General features: G+C 38.9%; 1 protein-coding gene and 1 pseudogene across 2 annotated transcripts in view; both read left to right on the forward strand.

Moving 5' to 3' along the window:
• Positions 1-23,429, forward strand: part of GSAP (gamma-secretase activating protein) — a 217,702-nt gene that overhangs the window by 32,685 nt on the left and 161,588 nt on the right. The window lies entirely within an intron of this gene.
• LOC145524119 (large ribosomal subunit protein uL23 pseudogene) lies at positions 5,642-7,384 on the forward strand (annotated as a pseudogene). The gene has a single exon (XR_014067211.1). The product of XR_014067211.1 is annotated as a large ribosomal subunit protein uL23 pseudogene (transcript).

Consider the following 23,429-nt stretch of genomic DNA (forward strand, 5'->3'; position numbering starts at 1 on the left):
CCATAGATAGACCTGCAAGTAGAAGTTTGCATTATTAATGTGAACCAAATCGATGATTAAGTAGGAAGCGACAGTTACAATAAACAGTTTTGAAGTTTAATTTTTTTTATATTTTTACCTTTTTACATATGAATATGTAAAAGTTGGACCTAGTAAAAAAATAAACTTCTTTTGGGAAAAATAAATCTCAACCTAGCCACTGATTTTCAGTGAAGACCATTGATATATATGTTTTAAAGAATCATTTTAAATATTTTAGATTTGTTTTCTTTGAGAATCTAAGAAGATATCTCTCATATAACTTTCTCTGAAATCTGGAAACAAATTAAATCTTACTTTTTAGTATTTGGTATTTCAAAAGGTAAAAGAGAGTCTTGAATGTTTCATTGTTTCCTCCTCTATTAGGAATGAGAAATTCTTTGTATGTGACAGTCAAAATGTGCAGTTTTCAAACAACACAAAAATGGTACTGTTATTTGGATTAGTATCATTTCTGTATCGGAGAAGGCAATGGCACCCCACTCCAGTACTCTTGCCTGGAAAATCCCAATGGACGGAGGAGCCTGGTGGGCTGCAGTCCATGGGGACACTAGGGGTCGGACACGACTGAGCGACTTCGCTTTCACTTTTCACTTTCATGCACTGGAGAAGGAAATGGCAACCCACTCCAGTGTTCTTGCCTGGAGAATCTCAGGGACGGCGGAGCCTAGTGGGCTGCCATCTATGGGGTCGCACAGAGTCGGACACGACTGAAGTGACTTAGCAGTAGCAGTAGCATTTCTGTATTCTCAACTTTGTGTGCATGCATTCATTTTAGGTTATAATTTTAGATTCTATTTTTGTTTAAAAAAGATTTTCTTTATAAAACTAGCAAAAAGCAAGTGCCAGTTTATTTCATATATTCTCCAGTTGAGAGTGGCCACAGGATCCAAGAGGCCATGTGTCATGAAGTCAGTGTTGCGGGGGCTGAGGGGCTTTTGTAAGCCCCTGGTTGGTCTGGCTGGATTTCCAGGGTGAGTTAGAACAGTCTTTTATATCATGGGATACCTTTCCCAGGTTGTGCAATGTAACCTTTAAAACCAAGCAAACCTGTTGCTCAACTACTTCAGTCCTGTTTCTTCTGTATCCAAATCAGGTTATTTCCATACAAACACGGTTCATTCAATAGGATATTTATACCACCTGACAAGAAGGACTGGAAAAATGTCTATGGACTTCGTGAATTTTTTTTTTAATTAATTTGAAAATATGCTGTAAGCCAACTGGGGTTTGGAACACACTCTGAAAAGCAGGCTTTATTGTCTGGATAAAATTCAGGTTCAACCAAGAAGAGGTGATATCAGATGTAATTGTTGTTTATGGATGGCTCTCCCCCTTCTTTCTAACCACCTGGGCTACCACTGGGCTATGCTTTATTGCTCATCCTAGGACTATGCCACAGGTGTGGCAGGTGTGGCACTGCCACTGCATAATACTGGAAGAGTCACTTCCCACCAAGACCTAAGACCAGGTCACTGGAGTAGGAATGGACATGCATGTTCTTGTTCTGGGGCAGAAGGTGGGAGGGAAAGTGAGAAGAGTATATGAATTGTCCTGACAAGAGAGCATACTTAATAGTTTTAATCATTACAAATTTCTTTAGTTTTTACACAGTAACTTTAAGAGTCAGTCATCTATTCTCTTTGAAGTAGACAATTCATTTCTGACACTTTGTGTTCTGCCTTCCAAATTTATTTTGAGAAAAATGTACATCAACCAAGTTTGAACTCAGTTTTAACTGATACTTAATTTGTTCATTCCTCAAGTATCAATCCCTCAAATAAAAAGAAAACAATGTGATCCCAAAAAATGAATTTGAAATTTTTATTTTTAAAAAGAGGAAAAGAAATTGCTAACATTTCTTTGGGTGGTTCTATGCTGTAACTTTTCACTGTCAACATCTGAAACTTCCAGAGTTGCTGTTACAAAAGCAGCTCTTGCATAAGGCTCTCTTCTTCACTTTATTCTGTAGTATTTCAAGCCCACAGTTACTTTGCTGCATTATGAGGATATTTCAAGGTCTACCCCATGTAAAAATACACGTATTATTAATTTTATCCAGGTATTCAACAAATGATTACTGAAGGCCTGTTGTTGCTCAGTTGCTCAATGGTGTCCAGCTCTTTGCGATCCCATGGACTGCAACACACCAGGCTTCCCTGTCCTTCACCATCTCCCAAAGCTTGCTCAAACTCACGTCCATTGAGTCGGTGAGTCCATCCAGCCATCACTGTCTGTGAGCCAAAGATGCAAAAATGAAGCCCCCAGCCTAATAGGAGAAATGTATACACAATAATTATAGTCACAGAAATGTTAGAAAAAATACCTACAAAGTGAAACCGGGACCAGACAATGGATAAGCTAGTTGTGCCAAAGAGATTCAAGGAATGTGGTAATATTTTTATCAAGGTCTTAAAGGATGACTAGAGATTCAACCAGTGGGTCCACCCAGTGGGAGTAGGCATTCCAGTCACAGGGAACATTGTTTGCAAAAGCACGGAGGCCTGAAATGCAAAATAAATCCTGAAAGTGGCCTGGAATCACTGGAATTTAGGGTACAAAATTAAGAATAACTTCCTTTCACTAGTTGGCTGGTTCTCAGCTGCCTCTCACATTATCCTCTTGATTTCTCCCTGGCTTCTGCTCCCAATACAACAGGGCTCTTATTAGCACTCAGCATCTCTGGTCATTGAGGGTAATTTCTGAGCTAGTTTATGAGCATCAGACTCCTTTCATGAAAGGGACACACCTTGTGCCTCTGCGTATATTACTCTCTTTAACAAACCAGTCCTGCCCAGTCTAATTATTCCCCCTATTTGTTGGGGTTTATTCCCAAAGACTTTTGACTGTTTTCAAGTCAAGTCTACCCTTGAAGAGTAAAGATTTGTCATCATTTCGGATAATTAACTAAGGAATACAATGCAAATCCTGGAAATAATCCTGAGAAGTATTCCAAAATGCTTCTAAAAAGTATTTAGAAATGCTAGCATCTTTATAGCCTTTTAAGATGGTTCTTTGGAGAGAGATACATCCAGAAATAATAAGGTAAAACTGTGGAATTCAGTGGTGGGAGGGGAGGGTAGTGTGGAGAATTTAGATGAAATAATACTAGTGAATAGACATTTGAGGTTCATTGTAATAATCTATTTTTATATATGTTTGAAACTTTTAATAATAAAAAGTTTAAAAATTCACCTTACATTATAGTCATACTTCATCTGTTTTATAGGTTGGCAAGGAATAATCATTTTCATAAACATCAAGATATATGGTACACTTTAATGTCATCAGTTCATTCATTACTTCCCCCACCCAAGTTGAGAGAATCTAAGTTCTCTATAAGGACCTCAGGTACCTTTCACTATAAATTTTTTTAATATCTATTCATATATAGATAAATAATCTTTTATTAATTTCAAAGATAATTAAGTAGGAAACTAAGTATGTACTGTAAATCTAGTAGATTGTTCAATCGTGAAATCATGTCCAACTCTGTAACCATGTACACTAAAAATTCTACCTTTTACCTCAAAGAGTGCATTACTTCTTATGTTAGCTTGTCATTTTTTTTTAATTTTACAGTACAACTGCACTATGAACACTAATGAAAATATTGTCAAATGTAAAAGTAGAGTTATTTTCCCCTCTGTTATATCAAGTTATAGTGATTTATTTGCCCCCTTTATAATGCCCTCCTCACCTATTAAAAAAAAAAACAACTTTTTTTGAGAACTGGAGGCATTCTTAGAAAATACAAATCATGTTCAAATCCGACTCTATTTCAAATTGCCTAGCCTGTAAAGTAGCTTATAGATGTCTTCAGCCCATTTCCAGAATATAAAATGTTTTGTTACAGGAATGGTAAAGTGACTCAGTGGGTCCTGTTCTTCCCTGGGAGAACCCACAGACTCCAGAGCACAGGGCAAGCTTGCCAGTCCAGCTCACCTTTCAACCCAGAGAGCCTGTGGAGGTGAACGATGACCGCAAGCAAGGTTGTGCTCTTCCTGTTCAAGTCAATCCTGAACTCACAGTATGTGTGTTTTGTCATGGTTCTCCTTGCTCCAAATCCAGCTAAATTAACACACTCCTGGTTCTTAACTTTTTCATTTTATATATCACCTCTCAAATTTGCACATTTTCTAGGACACTTTCCCTTTAGGTGATGGTTTCCTGAAGTGTCTCACACCTAAATCACTCGGAGTGCTGCCCCCACCACAGACATTCTGGATCAGAAACTCTGGAGTTGGGGCCTGGGAATGGGACTCCAGTGCACATTGATGACTGACAGCTAAGTCTTTGGAGGAAGTTTTCATTTGGTTATGGAACGGCAGAACCAAGAGCAGTAAACCACCTCTCTGTTCCTGCCCACCCCCATCTTGAGAAGTGTATTTCCTCAAGTTGTAAAATGCACTGTTGATTTTACAACACCTTTTCATGCAAAAAAAAAAAACAAAAACCTTTTTGGTAAAATTTTAGAAATAATTGCAAAAATATCCATCAGTTCTAGAAATGGTGACATTACACCTGTATTTACCAGTTGTCAAGTCACTTAATAGTGAGCTCTTTTAAAATACATGTTTAAGTGATTAAGAATCACTTAGATTTGAAATTTTTATTTTCAAATTGTGAGTATTTTATGCCAATGAGAAGATACTACTGAGGCAAGTTGTGCTGTTTTGCAGTAGCAGTCTTCAAACTGTACCTATGCCTAAACTATGATATAAATACTTTGCAAGAAATATGAAGGCCAGAAAAAAAGAGTTTTAGGAGAATTAGGATTCTGTATATTTAGTTTCTCTTTGCACTCCTTAACAGTGATCTGAAAAAGAAATTTCTGGAGAGAGGACCAAGATGACAACCTAAGAGGCTTCCGAGCTACCCTCCTCCCATGGATGCACTAAAAGTTGCACTTAGAGCAGATACCCCTGAAAGATCCAGAAACTAGCCAAGCAACTCCTACATGCTAGATAAGTAAGAAAATACCCACATAAAAACAGGCAGGAGAGAATGAGACATTCTCTCACCATAAATCTTACTCCTGGCACGGAGCCATACAGTAAGGACTAAACCCGCAACCCCCAGTTTTCCCTTCAGTGAAAGGCTTGCACCCTACATGAAGCACCCCAAGTTTTAGAACTCCCATTTAACTAGTTCCCCAAACACCTAGCTCTGAAAGCTGATAGGACTTACGTTCACAAGGCCATAGCAAACAAAAATAATATTGTTAATAAATTGTGTTGGAAAATTGGATGCTTATCTAACATCCCACACAAAAATCAATTCAAAGTGGATTAAAGACTTGAATATAGCGATTCCATAAAATTCCTCGAAGAAATCATAAGGGGGTAAGCTTTTTGACACCTGGGCTTCCCCAGTGACTCACCAGGTAAAGAACCCACCTAGAAGGCAGGAGACACAGGAGACACGGGTTCGATCCTTGGGTCGTGAAGATCCTCTGGAGGAGGAAATGGCAACCTACTCCAGTATTCTCACCTGAAAAAAATCCCATGGACAGAGGAGACCGGTGGGCTACAGTCCACAGGGTCACAAAGTCAGACACAACTGAGTGACTAAGCATGCATGCAAGCTCTTTGATGTTGGTCTTGACAGTGATTTTTTTTTGGATTTGATACCAAAAGTAAAGGTAACAAAAGCAAAAATAAAGAAATGAGGTGACATCAAACTAAAAATAAAAAGCTGCACAGCACAGGAAATCATCAATAAGATGAAAAGGAAATCTGTGGAGTGGAAGAAAATATTTGCACACTACATATTCATAAGGGGTTACAATGCAGAATATACAAGGAACTCGTAGAGCCCAGTAGTAAAAAAGGAAATAACCCAATTAAAAAACAGACAAAGTATCTGAATAGACATTTTTCCAAGGAAGACATACAAATGGCCAGCAGGTACATGAAAAGGTGCTCAGCAGGTAAATGCAGATCAAAATCATGATAAAGTATCACCTCACACCTTCTAGTATGCTGCTGCTGCTGCTAAGTTGCTTCAGTCATGTCCGACTCTGTGTGACCCCATAGACGACAGCCCACCAGGCTCCCCCGTCCCTGGGATTCCCCAGGCAAGAACACTGGAGTGGGTTGCCATTTCCTTCTCCAATGCATGAAAGTGAAAAGTGAGAGTGAAGTCGCTCAGTCCTGTCCGACTCTTCGCGACCTCACGGACTGCAGCCTACCACCCATGCTTCTCTGTCCATGGGATTTTCCAGGCAAGAGTACTGGAGTGGGGTGCCATTGCCTTCTCCTGCCATTGCCTTCTCCACCTTCTAGAAATGGCCATCCTCTAAAAGACAAGAGATAGCAAGTATTGGCAAGGCTGTGGAGAAAAGGAAACCCTTGTGTCCTGCGGGTGGAAATGTAAATTGGTTCAGCCAGTATGGAAAACAGTATGGAGATTCCTCAAAAAATGAAAAATAGAACTGCAGGATGATCCAGCAATCCCACTTCTGGGTATATATCTGAAGGAAGCTAATCACCATCTCAAAGAGATAGCTGTACACTTCTCTTCATAGCAGCAATATTCAGAGTAGCCAAGATGTGAAAACAGCCTAAGTGCCTGTCCTCATGTGAATGGATAAAGAAAATGTGGTTTTATATATACACATACACATATAATGGAATTTTATCCCGCCTTAAAAAGGAAAGTCATCTTGTCATATGCATTGATAAGGGTAAAGCTGGAGAGCATTATACTAAGTGAAATAACCCAGACAAAGATAAAGACTGCATGGTATTACTTATATGTGGAATCTGAAGGAAAAAAGAAGGTCAAACACATAAAAACACAGAGTAGAAAAGTATCTTCCCAAACCCTTTTCATGAAGATGGCGCCGAAGGCGAAAAAGGAAGCCCCTGCCCCTCCTAAAGCTGAAGCCAAAGCAAAGGCTTTGAAGGCCAAGAAAGCAGTGTTGAAAGGTGTCCACAGCCACAAGAAAAAGAAGATCCGGACGTCACCCACCTTCAGGCAGCCCAAAACACTGAGGCTCAGGAGGCAGCCCAAATATCCTCGGAAGAGCGCCCCTAGGAGAAACAAACTTGACCACTATGCCATCATCAAATTCCCCCTCACCACTGAGTCAGCCATGAAGAAAATAGAAGACAACAACACACTGGTATTCATTGTGGATGTCAAGGCTAACAAGCACCAAATTAAACAGGCTGTGAAGAAGCTCTATGACACTGACGTGGCTAAGGCCTGATGGAGAGAAGAAGGCATATGTTCGACTGGCTCCTGACTATGATGCTTTGGATGTTGCCAACAAAATTGGGATCATCTAAACTGAGTCCAGCTGGCTAATTCCAAATATAAAAGTTTTCACTATGTAAAAAAAAAAAAAAAAAAGTATCTTCCTGTGGCAAGGGTGGGGAGCTGGGTCCAGTGAAGGAAATAGGGAGAGGCTGGTAGCGTGTTGTACAAAAAAAGATGAATAACATCTGAGGATATAAGTATAACATGACTATGGTTAATAACAGTGCATTTATTTATTGTATGGCTGAATTTGGTAAAAGAGTAGAACTTAAATGCTCTCACCAAAAAAAAAAAAAAGGTAAGTACGTGAGGTGCTTGATATGTTAATTAGCTCAGTGGGAGCAATTATTTTACAATGTATCATATATCAAACCATCACATAGTACATTTCAGATGCTTTATAGTTTTGTCAATTATACATCAAAAAAACTGGAAAAAAAAGTTTTTTAGCTGATCTGCCTGAGGATACAACATTTCCCCCTCTTCTTTCACACAATCCTTCCCCATTATCTCATTTTAAAGAGGCAAGGCCTTCTCTTACTCTAATCTTTCCATAGTGTATTACCCTACAGTAGAAAAACCTCTGTAACTCACTGGGATAATATAGAATAGATATTGGTATTGTTGTTGAGAAAGGGAGTCACACTAAAGAATTAATAATGCATCCTTTTCCTAGTTTTACTATGTTTTACATATATTTTCCTAGTTTGCTTTTAGTAAAATCAGAGGAAGATGGCAACTATTTGGTGCTAGGTTTCCCCTGATTTTTGGCATATGTTTCTAACAGAATGCAAAGAATTGAGGGCATTGCTGTAACAAAACTCCCTTTATTCCCACCTTTTTATTTACACGAACAAATTTTTCTCAACATCTACATTAATAATAAAATGCAAAAAGGTGGGGAGATAATACTGAGATTGAAGCCTATCTCAATTTAGTCATAAGTAATGCATAATCATCTCTAAATTGATACCTGACCTAATTTTAGTAAAAGTTAAATGCTTGACCTAACTTTAACAAAACCATCCAGTCCTCATCCATCTGATTAAGAGACATACTTAAAGTTTTGTTTTTTCTGTTTAATAATCAAAATTTATAATATATTTATATTATCTTTATGAATAGAATACTAGTAGTAATAGAAATGATAACTCAGTCCAGAATAATTTTTAAACACAGCTGCATGGTCACTGATATAAAAAATGCAGTTTCAACATTTATGCCTTTTGTTGTGATAATTAAGACAATTGACAAAAGACAATAATAAAAATTTGTCATATTAGGATCAAAAATTTTAATAGAAGCAGAATGAAAATACAAGTTAAAGGAGAAAAAGGAAAGATGCAAAATCTCATTATTAAAGAACAGCTTGTTCATGTATTTTTTAAAAAATAGACGTTGTGATACTTAGATTCTGTTGGTTATATTTTTTACAGTGCTGTATTACTTTTTTAGAGACAATATTTACAAGACACTGGAAGTTACATCCTTTGCAACTATTTTAACTTGGGATGAAAAATTTTAGATGTCAGCTTAATAATATGCAAGAGAATACAAAGCTCTACAAGATTCTTTTGGAAATGTTTGCAAGTAAAAAGTTTGAAGACCACTATTTTAGGAAACTCTGTCAGCGATCAATGTGTAGAATGGAATAGAATAGAGAGAAATTGGGAAGGATACCAGTTAGGGAACAATTGATTTTTTCCAAACATAAGGAATTTGAACTGTATTAAGTTTATAGTCATGGAAATGAAGATAAACAGACTGAAACCAAAAGCTACTATGAAATAAAAATTGTTAGTGTCAGTCCCTGCTTCATTTCATCTTAAGTTTTAAATATTGTCAAAACTGAATTCCCCAGTGTTTTCCATCTATGGCTTCTGCACAACTTGATCTTGAGCTCTTTCCTATCTTCTCTTCCCCACTCCCTTCCTTTTCTCCTCTCTTCTTTTCTTCCTTCACCCACTATTCATTAGATACTCTGCAAAGTGCTGGGACTTCTGAAACAGTTAAAATCCCAAGTCCCTCCTCTATAGTAGGGAAGCTTACAGCTGAGTGTGGTGGTGAGAGAGATGCCATATGTGGCTCACATAACTCCACCTCCCTCCCGTTTGTAACACGCTGAAGGATAGGAAGCGTAAGGGTCCATTTCCCAGATTTCCTGTGTGACCCAGCCTCTACCCTAGCAGACGTATGAATGTCATATTTGGAAAACAAAAGTGAGACAGAGGTGGCACATCTGCTGTGTCCAATAGCAAGCAGGGATGCCGAGGATCTGGTTTTCTATGGCAATGTAGTGGAGGTCCCAGGGTCTGGTACCTACTTCTGTGGGTGCCAGGGACATGCATTTTGATGACGTGGACCTGGGCTGACGCCATGTGCCTGGAACCAGCATCTGAGGCTCCTATTTCCTTATTCCCTAGCTTTCTGATCATTCCCCAGTTTTCTGACCATGGCACAGGCAATAGCTACCTTGGTTGACAATCATTCCTGGAAGCTCAGACTGGAGCCTGTTTCCCCAGACTGTCTAACAATTTTATTAACATCTGATTCATTATATTAAATCTCTTTATTTTCAATGAGCTAGAGTGGCTTCTTTTATTAGCAGCCTAATTCTGAATGACACAAATGAAGCCCATCATTTCTCACAGCCTCCTAACAGCCTCTTGTATTGTTTCCTAGGTCTGTTTTTGTTGTCAGAGCTGTTACCCTACAAGCCAGGGATAACCCTGGAATGGATACATTGTTGCCTGAGTTGCTACTGTTCCTCTCCTGTGTATTTTAATTCTCAGAACTAGTCTCTGACATGACTTGTTGTTGATCCTCTTTTTGGTGAACTAGAGTCTCTCCTGCCCTATCCTCGTGACAGCTATTCATGAATAGATCTAAAAGGTGACTTTGGAAATATTAAACCCTTACAGACTGTTTCTCCGTCTCTGTGTTCCACCCACCTGCTTGGGACTCCTTTACTTCCTCTTGTGCCCTTTGGACAGTATGCCTTGCTCACATGGCTGTGCCTTCATGGTGTATCTTTCTGTAACTGGGTAATTTCTTTTAGAGCACTGATTCCGTTTAGCTCGGATGATAAAGGATCCACCTGCAATGAAAGAGACCAGGGTTCAATCCCTGGGTCGGGAAGATCCCCTGGAGAAGGGAATGGCTACACACTCCAGTATCCTTGCCTGGAAGGTTCCATGGACAGAGAAGCCTGGTGGTTTAGGGGCTTCCCTGGTAACTCAACTGGTAAAGAATCTGCCAGCAATACAGGATACCAGGGTTCAATCCCTGGGTCGGGAAGATCCCCTGGAGAAGGGAATGGTTGGTTACCCACTCCAGTATTCTTGCCTGGAGAATTCCCTGGACAGAGAAGCCTGGCAGGCTACACAAAGTCCATGGGGTCACAAAGAGTAGGACAGGACCGATCAAGTTTCTGTTTAGTTGACCTAAGAAGTTCCCTGGAGAGCTCATTTAACATGTAGGTTGCCCAACCCAACTCTGATTCAGTAGGTTTGAGGTGTGTCTGGTAGTCTGCATTTTAAACAAATGCAGCAGGGCTCTCTGACCCACCCTGACCTTGCATTGCACCTTGACAATTCTCTGATGTCAGTGCCTACCCCACTTTGACATCAGAGAGTTGTCAAGGTGCCATGCAAGGTTAGGGTGGGTCAGAGAGCCCTATTGAGAAATCTGTATGCAGATCAAGAAGCAACAGTTGGAACTGGACATAAAACAACAGACTGGTTCCAAATAGGGAAAGGAGTACATCAAGGCTGTATTTAGTCACCCTGCTTATTTAACTTATATGCAGAGTACATCATGAGAAATGCTGGACTGGATGAAGCACAAGCTGGAATCAAGATTGCTGGGAGAAATATCAGTAACCTCAGATACGCAGATGACACCACCCTTGTGACAGAAAGTGAAGAACTAAAGAGCCTCTTGATGAAAGTGAAAGAGGAGAGTGAAAAAGTTAGCTTAAAACTCAACATTCAGCAAACTAAGATCATGGCATCCGGCCCCATCACTTCATGGCAAATAGATGGGGAAACAATGGAAACAGTTACAGACTATTTTGGGGGGTTCCAAAATCACTGCAGATGGTGACTGCAGCCATGAAATTAAAAGACACTTGCTTCTTGGAAGAAAAGTTATGACCAACCTAGACAGCATATTAAAAAGCAGAGACATTACTTTGCCAACAAAGGCCCATTTAGTCAAAGCTATGGGTTTTTTTTAGTAGTTATGTATGGATATGAGAGTTGAACTATAAAGAAAGCTGAGCACTGAAGAATTAATGCTTTTGAACTGTGGTGTTGGAGAAGACTCTTGAGTCCCTTGGACAAAAAGGAGATCCAACCAATCCATCCTAAAGGAAATCAGTCCTGAATATTCATTGGAAGGACTGATGCTGAAGCTGAAATTCCAATACTTTGGCCTCCTGATGCGAAGAACTGACTTGTTGGAAAAGACCCTGATTCTGGGAAAGATTGAAGGTGGAAGGAGAAGGGGGACGACAAGAATGAGCTAGTTGGATGGCATCACTGACTCAATGGACATGAGTTTGAGTAAACTCTGGGAGTTGGTGATGGACAGGGGGGCCTGGCGTGCTGCAGTCCACGGGGTCGCAAAGAGTCAGACATGACTGAGCAACTCAACTCACTCTCACTCACCCTACTTTAGTGGGTTAGAGCAGAGACTGGGTCCTAGCTCCTTCTCTCTTCCATGTACCGTGAAGAATGAGGGAAGAGAGAGGTTAAAGGTAGCCCCTAGGTTGTAAATTTGGATGAGTAGGATTATGATGGAGCACTGATTCAAACAGGGAAATGAAGAAGGAAAGCTGGTTTGTAGAGGAAATAATGAATTCCATGTGAGACATGTTGGTTTTGACATCCAATTGAAGATGGTGATTATACTGTTGGCAGCTTGTAATTGATTGATGACTCAGGTCTTGAGGTTGAGTAGTGAGATAAATTGTCTGTTGGGTGAACTTCAGAGAATTGCTGCTATAACTGAATTATTTCTTTAATGTGATGCAACCATGATTGTCCTGAAGATGACATACATCTATTGGTGTCGTTCCCAGTATGACATGGAGTCAAATACAATGTATTTTGCGTTTTCTGTTGGGTTGTAGAATAGGAAAAGTGAGAGGATTCATGGTGGGATACTCAGTGTTATATGTTGCTTAGGAGATGCCTAGGGCCTAACTCTTTCCCTTAGAGCTCTCCTCCTCTCCCTCAATCCTTCCTTTCCTCCCCTCCAGCTAACTGACAGACATATCTCTGTTTTATAAATTGGGGGAGGCAAAATTATGTAGGATAATTGTAAGAGAAGAGAATAAAACCCAAAACTGCAGTTATTACTGTAAATGTTTCAACTGGGCACAAAACTAGGTAATATGAAGTAATACTTTTCCTATAGATGTCTCACAGGTCTATGTCTAGGCTCCATCCAACCTATTGTAGAAGTTCTTTTTCATCACTTGGACTTAAAGCCATTATTTAAAAGTGGCTTTCAAGCTCTCTTTTCAAGTGAAATCTTTCATAGAAATAGTATATCAGAAATGTAACTGTACTTGATTGAGTTCAAATATATACCATTTATTCAGTCTAAAGTTGTTGCCTACATTTCATGAGAACAGTGAGGTTATTTTGATGAAGATAAAAATTTTAAACTAGGATATATATGGATGATGGTTGTATATGAGCAAACAGATTTCTTTCCATATATATATATATATAGTTTAAAATCCTGATTCATTCAGAAAAGTGGATTCAAATTGAATGCTTAAAAAAATGTTTTGGAAATACAGGACACTATAGATAAACAGATATGGTACCATAATCGTAACTCTGAAATCTACCCTAAAATGATTTGACCTTGGCAGTGGGTCAGTCATAAATAGTCATTGAACACTTAGTATGTTCTAGATACTGAGACTGCATTAGAGAAAACAGACACATGGAATTTATAGCCTAACCAGGAGGATAGTCACTAAACAAATAATTCTAAGTGATTTTAAGTACTTAAATTGCAAGGTGAAAGGAATTCTAAGTATGCTTGGGGATGTATGACAGGAGACCTAACTTTGTGCAAAAGTGATCAGAGATGTTCTTCTTAAGGGACATGATGTTTAAGTTGAGACATGAAAGGTGAATAGGCAAAGGGAAGAGCAAAAAAAGTATTCCAGGTAGATAAGCCACTATGTGTGATGGCCTAAAGGCTGGAGAATCATGGTTTATATGAGAAACTAGAACTTGTCATGGCTTTTCTCCAACAAAGCTGGAGAGACTAGTGAGCTGTTCATTAGAGGCTGTAGAGTATAAGACTTTCTAGCCAATGCAGTGGAGTAATTTATAAACTATTAATTGATGTGTTTTTAGTACCTGAACTGTATTAACCATCAACCCTACACCACTTGGGCTATAGGCAAAGAAGTATTTCCCCAAGATGTAAAAAGAATACCACAAAGAAAACAAAAAAAATAAACCTCAAATTTTGACATTTAAATCTAAACAAAACAACAAAAAAATGATAGTAAGAGGCCAGAAACTAGAAGACATGGGGCACTGTAGTTGCTGAGTAAGGTTATAGTACAAGGCCATCATAGGGTGCCTAGAAGGACTGGCAGAGACTTACAGATAAAGATGATTTCCAGCAGACTGTGGGGAGAAGCCAGATACTATCCCACATGACCAGAAAGTGACACATAAGAGTAGGCTGACCTTGAGGGTACTGGATGCAAGGCAAACACTGATGAAGCAAGTGACTAGAGGAGGAAGGATCAGGGATCATTATATTGGGGTGGTGTTGAAGTCCATCAGTTAATAAATCCTATACCATCCTGACATATCAATGTTAAATGTTTGGGCATTATTTGAAAGATAATGGAAAGCCACTGAAGGATTTTAAATAAAAACCTGATTTGATATTGTCTCTGTAGCTGGGTATAGAAAATGATTTGAAGGAGGTGAGGCTCATCTGGAAGGATGTTACAGTCATTTAGGTAAGAGATGATGGTAGTCTGTGCAACAATGGTAGCAATTGGAATAAGAAGAAATGAACAGCTCGCAGACATCTGTTTTAGTTGGCTCAGGCTACCGTAATAAAATATATAATAAATACTGGGTGTCTTAAACAGTAGAAACTTATCTTCTCACAGTTATGGAGGCTGAAAGTCTCAGATCAAGGTCCCACCAGGACTGGTTTCTGGTGAGAGTGCTCTTCCTGACTTTCAGATGGCCACCTTCTTACCATGTCCTCAAAAGGAAGAGAGATCTCTATTCTGTTTCCCTCTCTTCCTCCTCTTATAAAACCACAGTCCTAGCTAGGGGAGGGTGGGAGGAGTCAAACATGACACTTAGTTTTCTTGAGTGGAAATGATAGTAATGTTTATGGAGATTAGGATCACTGGAGGTGGAGAATATTTGGGGAAGAAATATCTGAACCTAATGTTAAATGTGTTTATTTTGAACTACTATGAGATATGAGAAAGCAAATGCCCAGAGAGTAAGTTGATTGTATGGGTTTGGAATTCAGAAAAGACGTCCGGGGTACAGATGCTGACTCAGGACTTATCTCTCTACAGATGGTCAGTAGCCATGGGAGTGGGTGAGAGCCCCCAGGGCAGTGGTTCTCCATATTATACACGCATCAGAATCACTTGGTTAGCTTGTTAAGACACAGATCGCTTGGCCACACCCCCCAAGTTTCTGATACCACTGTACTTTCAGAGGCATATGAACAGTTTAAGGCTTTTGAAATTTTGACTTTCAAGAGAGCTCATAGCAATTTGTATTTTTAATCAGTTGAGTATGAGAAAGTCTACCCCACTGTACCCTTTATTTCATTCAATATTGTAACTATTTGATGTTAGGGGCAAAAAATGTGAACTAACTGCAGGTTTGTTGTTGTTGTTGTTGTTTTCTTGGCCACTCCACACATCATGAGGGAATCTTAGTTTCCTGACTAGGGACTGAACCCATGCCTTCTGCAGTGGAAGCTTGAAGTCAACCACTGGACCACCAGGGAAGTCTCTAATTGCAACTTTATTTCACACATCTTGGGTATTTTTTCAAATTGGTTTTGTTTTATTTATTTTTTATTTCTGTCAGTGAGCAGCATTTCCCAGTTTTGCCTTCCCCCAAAAAATTGTTGGTAACTTCATCAAGTGGAATTATAGGATGCCTCTGTGATGGTGAACATTTTTTCCCCACATTTTAAAATGCTGTTTGCGTGTCCTTCAGTTTTTGGTAAAAACCTTTCTGTTTTTACATATTTATCTTTTAGCACATCTATTCTTTGGCCCCTTCAATACACCATCACATTTTGTGACTGGCATATTTGGGAGATAACTCACATTGATGAAATGTACCCTATTGTGTATGGATCATCACAATTAGGCAGGTCTTTAATATTCATCTCTGTGAATATGATGAAAATACTCTGCTACTGATACTTTTCCAAGTTGAGTAATACAAAAATGTGACCTAGATGGTGCTGGAGACAGTTTCCATGTAGGGTAAGTAAAACCAAGACGTCATTCTGATTGACCCTAGTTTGTCCTATGGCTGATTAAGGAGATACGGCCCAGAAAGTCTTCCTCTTTGTCTAAATGTAGATCACACTTGACTGGCTCTGGTAAACTGGCCATGACCTAATGTTCCATTTTACACAATCCCACTTCATGTGAAAGCCAGCCCATATGCTTAGCAATGAAGCTACTGATGACAAAACCAGATCCTGCTAGGAGCTCAGCTATCTTGTCCCTGTGGCTCTTCCAGTCAAAACTGGGTTTACTTTTCTGACAACCTCTTTTAGTCAGCCATGTTAGGTGACTTGAAATTGTACTTCAATGTATGCTTCGAACAGTTTCTGACTTTCCTGACCTGCAGTCTCCCTTGTTAATTTGTCATAACATCTGCCGGGGCTCCCTGTCATCACTTCCTTTGGCACTTGACAATCTCAGTGCAGTGAAGCTGGGATTAGGTCTGGTTTCATGGCTGTGAAGCAGATGTTCCTGCAGTCATCATCAAGTTGCATTTCTTAAACCCCTACCCTAGTGTTAGTTAATCATAGAGATACTTTCTGGCTCTTTGAAGTGAAGAATAGTTGGCAGATTTTGCAGAAAGTGAACAGAGACATAATGTGGCCTCATAGCAAGGCCAATTCTCTCCAAATCCAAGGGACATTTGATTTTACAATATATTTTTACTCCAAATGGAGATTTGGAGATCCTCTACCTTCTTAGATGGGGAAAGGACAAAACATAGTGGGATAGACTTGAATTTTGAGTTATGAGGTCAGTCCTCTGGCTGTATGATCTTGAGCAACTGCTTATTTCTTAGAACTTGTTCCTTCATTTGTGAAGTGGGGTAATACATTTCTTACAGGGCTGTTGTGAGAATGTGGAAACATGTAAAACATATTGCAGGTGCTCAGATGTTAGTTCCCTTCCCTTATTGACTAGGAACAGCTATGATTCTGTGAAACAGGTTGTCAGTACATGACTAGGACTCAGAAAGTAAGTTCTTTAATAATAGCCTGAATCTTGGTTAACACTGGCTCAGCCACAAAGGCTTGGGTAATTATTTTATTGCCTTGAACTTCCTTTGGCACAGGGCCCCACCCACCCCACATGAAAATGAATACTACTGAGTAGCCAAGTGTTCCTCAGTTGTAACCACTCTCAACACAAAGGTGTACAAAGGAATTTAATGCTCAGAAAGCAAAGGACTGCAATTGAGTATTGCATATGAAGAACAAGATTCCCAATAAATCCAAGGACTCTCATATGCATGTCCTTAGCATGACTATCTTCCCTTCTCTTTTTATAGTCCACAATGATAGGAGGAAACAAGGAAGTAGATACAGAATGTTCCTGGTTAGGGCTCATTGAAAGCCTCTGATGCAGCTTCCTGCCAGACCTTCACTTTCTCTTTGCTGGAGATTTTTCACAAGTAAAATAACACCATAACTTGAACTTCTGAAAATCACAAATTAGATAGAAGCTGGCTGGGCTTTAGATCCCACCTATGCAGAGGGAGATGAACCATCCAACTTAGACTTGAGATACGCTGATCACTACCATCCACATCAGTTACTAAAACAGAATCTCTAATCTTTATGAGCAAGACATGGTGGACTCATAGTCTCATGGCTGTGTTTACTCCAAAGAACATATTCTTATAAATTTTTTAAAATTTCATTCTTTTGATTAATTTGGGCTGTTGTCCAAACAACCTTCCTTCTAATCCAAATTCGACAGGTATAATTGTTTGAATATATTTTACTTTAAGCATACTGAATACAGATATGAAAATCAGAATTTGTATAAAATATAATGTAATTTAGAGGCTGGTTATTAACTTTATAAAAAAGAGTTCCTTCTTTAGTTGAAATTTCATTGGCTCAATGGGAAAGACAGGCAGGGCTACATGGGAAGAGCTCTAATCTAGATCCTAGGGCCATCACCAACTAGTTTTATCTTGTTAGTTATATCAGATAATCCTTTGACCCTCAAAGAATTTCTTAATATTGGAAAGTTTAGCAAGATATTCTCCATTGTTTCTCCTGTAAATTCTAGTTATAGGAACTCATTTCTTGTGTCAATCAAGGCCCAGATTTCTTTCTTGGACATTGAGTTATGTCCAATAACTCTTATGGAATTCTTAATTCTTATGGAATTCTTAGTGGAGTCAGGAATTTCCCAAGCTCTATTTCCCATAATTCCTGAGTTCTGCTGTTAAGCATCACTGGTAATCGAGTTCTAAATATTTTAACAACAGCAATATAACATTCAATGTAATGGCATATGGAGAAAAAACAGTTCAAATTAAAAACATGCTAATATGTTTCATATGATAATAAGCTTATTCAGTAAACTTGCAAAGTTTCTAACAATGTTATATGTTGCAACTAATATTTGTATCTATTTGTTTCTAACTAATGCAGTATTATGTTTTTCATTTTTATCTATAAAATCCATTGAGCAGTGCCTTTCCCATTTGATTCAAATGTGTGCAAATTGACACTAGTGAGATCACTTTCCTTTAAATCACACCTGCCATAATACATGATTTGAGACCTAAATTTAAATTCATACTGCATTATAATTCCCTTGCCTTTTTCTGATTCATTTAAGAAGGTTGATAGTATTACTCAAATTTTTTAACATTTTGGATAACTCTCATTATTTAAAACAAATTTGAGAACCGAAACTCCACTAATCATTAGAATGACTTTAAAAGTGACTCACTGAGTTTGGTGGTCAGCCTATTTTTTAAAACCTTGGTTTGAATGGAAAATTGAAAAAGCAAAGGGCTATTAATAATGACAGGAGGTGGGTGTATGAACAGGTGTAGTAGATTGTGGTGAGAGAGATGTGAAATTGCTGCATTTCTAAAGAACCACATCCCCATCCCCATTTTTTTTGTCACCTTCTTCGCAAATAGTGGTTTTATGATTCAGAAAAATATGTACTGAATATTGAGACTACATCATCAAAATATTTTTCATTGAAGAGGCTGAAAAGATTTCAGTATAAAGTTTTCGTACTCAAAAGTAAGAATGAGTATTATTTGTTTTAACCTGAACTTTATACCAGTAAAGGAGATCAAACATTTTCACAAGTATTTATAATGACCATGACCAGAAGGTCCTTCATTTCCCACATCCATGCAGTTATCAGGTCTTACTGGCTCTGTGTCCTAAACATCTTCAGTTTCATCCTCTTTTCTCTCTCTTCACTGTCACCATCTATGCTCATGCCATTATCATTTCTTCTGATTCCATTAGCTCCCAACTATTTTATTTCCAATATTGGTTCTTCATTCTGTGAAAAACTACTGACCTTCTAAAATACAAGTCTAATTATGGCTCTCTTCTGTTAAAAAGGTTTCAGTGAATTCCCATTGCCTTAAAAATAAAATTCAAGCCTCCAGCGTGACATGGAAGATTCTTTATGATCTGACATTTGTGCTTCTGTTCATCCTTATCCTCTCCGTTCCACTCTCCAACTTAACTTCTTGGTCATGCTAAACCAAAATTTAGCTCCCTAAATGCGCCTTGTTTTCTCACCATACTTCTCTGCACGTACTGCTCCTCTTGCTTGCAATGACTTTCTCACTTTTTCATCTGGGAAACTTACTCATACTTGAAGACTAAGCCACCATCTCCTTTCTTCACCTCTAATCACTCTTCCAGTTTGGTGTTCCTCCAGTATGTTCCCGTAGGTACCCCACTGCCTCTTCGTTCTGCTCTGAATTGTACCTCATCACAGCACTGTAGTACAGTTGTCCACTGTCTCTATATTGAGATCTCTTAGAGGAAGAGGATTGTATCTTGTTTATCCTTTTCTCTCAGCACTTAGCATAATGCCTGGCACAGAGTAGGCCTTCTGTAAATGTATGTTAAGATAACCAATGTATAAATACCCTGGGAAAGAAAAATTCAACATGGAGCAGCTTTAAAATGGGATAATTTTGACAGTTCGGATTGTTTTCAGTGCTATTGAAAGTGCTATGTTTTACAATAGAAAGGCTAAAAAAGTATAAAAAACTCACAGTAAACATTATTTTTACTTGACTAGAAAGAACCACATTAAAACCTTTCTTGATACACTTTTATTTTACTTAGAAAAAGAAACTTTTTTCCCCCTCCATAATTTTGTAAATTCATAATTCCCTTTCTCAAACTGCAGTTATCACTTGCATTTTAAATCTGTGAAACCTTACCAATCCCAGTTCAAACGGTAGAGGTAACTATTGTTTGCACTTCAACAACCACTCTCTATAGTAACTAGAAATTCTTCTAGTTGTATTTTCACAATGTAATTCTGTGAAAAACCCAAGTCCCAAAACAATATACTTTCATAGGGAGAAACAGTAGGCACAGCAAGGATGAATCTTCATAAACTTGGGCATCCAGGAAGTATTATCTTATTTTTTTTTAATATAATGGTCATTCTAAGAACTTAATTTCTACATAAGAAACCCATTCCAGTATTCTTGCCTGGGAAGTTCCATGGACAGAGGAACTTGGCGGGCTATAACCCACTGGGTCGCAAGAGTTGGACACAACTTAGTGACTAAACCACCACCACCAAGATACTGAAAACGAAAGTTGCAGCATGTAGCTTTCTACCAGAACCAAGTGATGGATATTATTATCTAAGCTCCAAAGCACATAATATGCCTTCTGGGGTGTTCAAACCAATTTCAAGTAAGTTAAGAATGTTATACAAGGTTAATACATGTAATGAATTCTGTGTAAATTAAAATATTGTATAAGGTTCAAAGTGTGTAATATTGTGTTGAACAATAAAAATTTTTAATGTCAAAAATAAATTATTTTTAAATTGTCAGCACTGTATCTGCCAAACCAAGGATGTCTGCAGGACAGATTCAGCTTCCTGGTAACACATTTGGACCTGTTGATCCATACTTTGATTAATCAGTTTCCAGTGTTTCCTAACATATTTGACACCAATATACAAGTAAAAGTATGAAAATATTTGTACAGCATATTCAAAGCTTCTTGTTGCCTAGAGGTATCTCAAATGTGGCCTCCTAATGCTTAGTTCTCAGCCCTCCCCTCTTAATTATGGAGGGGTTGAAGAGCTATGTTGGGTACCCCTTCATTGCATCTCTTTGCAGTACCCACTAGGCGTGGCCCAGTCTACAGTAGAAAGCTTTGAATAGTGTTTGGAGAAAATGAGATGGCAGTAACTTTTGGTGATGGTGTAATAGGGAAGAGGGGATGGTGGGAGGAGAAATACAAAAATGTGGAGAAGTATTTGGTAGGAAGCAGGAAGGGTGGCTGGCTAGAGCACCTCAGTGAAGAACCTGAGTCCTGAGTGGTCAGTGTAATTCCCTTAAAGGTCGTTGTACCTCTGAGGCCTGGCACAGAAGCTGACCTAGTGAAAGTGAAAATCGCTCAGTTGTGCCCAACTCTTTGTGACCCCATGGACTATACGGTCCATGTAACTCTCTAGGCCAGAGTACTGGAGTGGGTAGCCTTTCCCTTCTCCTGGGAATCTTCCCAACCCAGGGATCAAACCCAGGTCTCACACGTTGCAGGCGGATTCTTTACCAGCTGAGCCACAAGGGAAGCCCAAGAATACTGGAGTGGGTAGCCTATTTCACCAGAGGATCTTCCCAACCCAGAAATCAAACTGGAGTCCCCTGCATTGCAGGCAGATTCTTCACCACTGAGCTATCAGGGAAGCTGACATAAAAGGTACCTAAAAAATGTTTGTTCAGTAAATGAAATACAGTACCAAAGTGTTGATTCCAGGAGCGGGCTCAACTCTACCTTGGGGGGAATAGGGTAAAAGTAGTTCCTTATCTGTCCCACCCAGGAATATTTAACCTCTCCTTCCTCCTTCTCCTCACCACACCTCCTTCCCTGGAGAATTCTTTATCCTTAGGGATCAGACTCATTTTCTCTTTTACTATAACCCTCAAAAAATATTCCCAGATTTATGTTTTCTTTCCTCTCTCTTTTTTTTTCCCCTATGGTAAGGTAAAATGAAAGAAAGGAAATACTAGTTGGTTTAAACCAAGTAAGGGTGCGCAAAGACTTCTAAGGGATAAGAAAGCCAAAAGACAGAATTACTGGATGGACCCAGCTTCTGAATTTCAACTTCTTTCATTCTTCTTAAAACTGATCTGCTCGAGACACCCCCTCACTACACTTCTTTCTCCTTCCTCACCTCCCCTTGCATAATCTCCATCCGCTCCACCTCCCACATTAAGAAAAAAAGACTTCCCTCCCTCTGAGATGTTACAGCTCTTTGCCTTAGGGTAGAGGAACTTCTGAAGTGCCAGGCAATTCAAATTATTGCTGTGGACAGTGAGCAAGAGGAATAATTATAATGATCCTTTTGAAACTCAAGAGGTTTTCACTTCTTTACTTTCCACAAAATTAAAGGAGGAGTTAATTGAGTGGTCAGTTGGTGATTCATTAAAGATAATTTTTAGTTATCTATAACTATGTGATTTTAATTATATAACTCTTAGAGGTTCAAATAATTGTAGGTTATTGCTATAATAAAACTCCTTTCAGTCCCATCTTCTTATTTATGTGAATAAGTTTTTTCAGAGCTTGGACTTCGCTGTTGGTCCAGTGGCTGGGACTCCACACTCCCTGTGCAGGGCTCCTGGGTTCCATCCTTGGTTGGAAAACTGGATCCCACATGCTGCAACTAACTCCCAACACAGTTAAATAAATTAAGTATTTTTAAAAATAGAAAAGAACAAAATATATGTCTAAATTCTGGCAATGTGTAATATTAGCCCATAGATGCATGTTGTTGTAGTTGTTGTACAGTCTCTTAAGTTGTGTCTGACTCTCTGCAACTCCATGGACTGCAGCACACCAGGCTTCCCTGTCCTTCACTGCCTTCCAGAGTTTGCTCAAATTCATGTCCATTGAGTCGGTGATGCTATCTAACATCTCATCCTCTGCTGCCACAAATGCATACACTAATTGAAAAAAGGCCCCTTCATGGTAGGTGGTGGTAGTGGTGGTGGTGGTTTTAGTCACTAAATCTTTTCTGACTCTTGTGACCCCATGTACGATAGCCCACCAGGATCCTCTGTCCATGGGATTTCCCAGGCAAGAATACTGGAGTGGATTGCCATTTTCTTCTCCAGGGGATCTTCCCGACCCAGGGATTGAACCTGGGTCTCCTGCATTGCAGGCAGATTCTTTACCACTGAGCCACAGGGAAGCTCCTCAGGGTGTGTAGAGGGTGGCAAAATAGGCGAAGGAGATTAAGAAGTACAAATCTCCAGTTATAAAATCAATAAGCCGTAGGGATGTAATATTCAGAATAAGGTATATATTCACTAATACTGTAATAACTTTGTGTAGAGAGAGATGATGCCTAGATTTATCATGGTAATCATTTTATAATGTATGCAAATGTCAAATCACTATGTAGTATACCTGAAATCAACATAATATTGTACACTAACTGTATTTCAACTTTAAAAAATGAAACCTCATCTACTTCAGGGGAGTATCAATACATAATGACTAAAACTTTTTTAATCAACAAATAGCAATATAACTGTTATTTGGACATATGGAGGTAAAAATAGAAGTAGTTGCCTGTTTAA

This window comes from Giraffa tippelskirchi, chromosome 10 (genome assembly GCF_054371585.1).
Source record: "Giraffa tippelskirchi isolate mGirTip1 chromosome 10, T2T-mGirTip1v1.2.pri, whole genome shotgun sequence".
In the NCBI taxonomy this organism is placed as follows: Eukaryota; Metazoa; Chordata; class Mammalia; order Artiodactyla; family Giraffidae; genus Giraffa; species Giraffa tippelskirchi.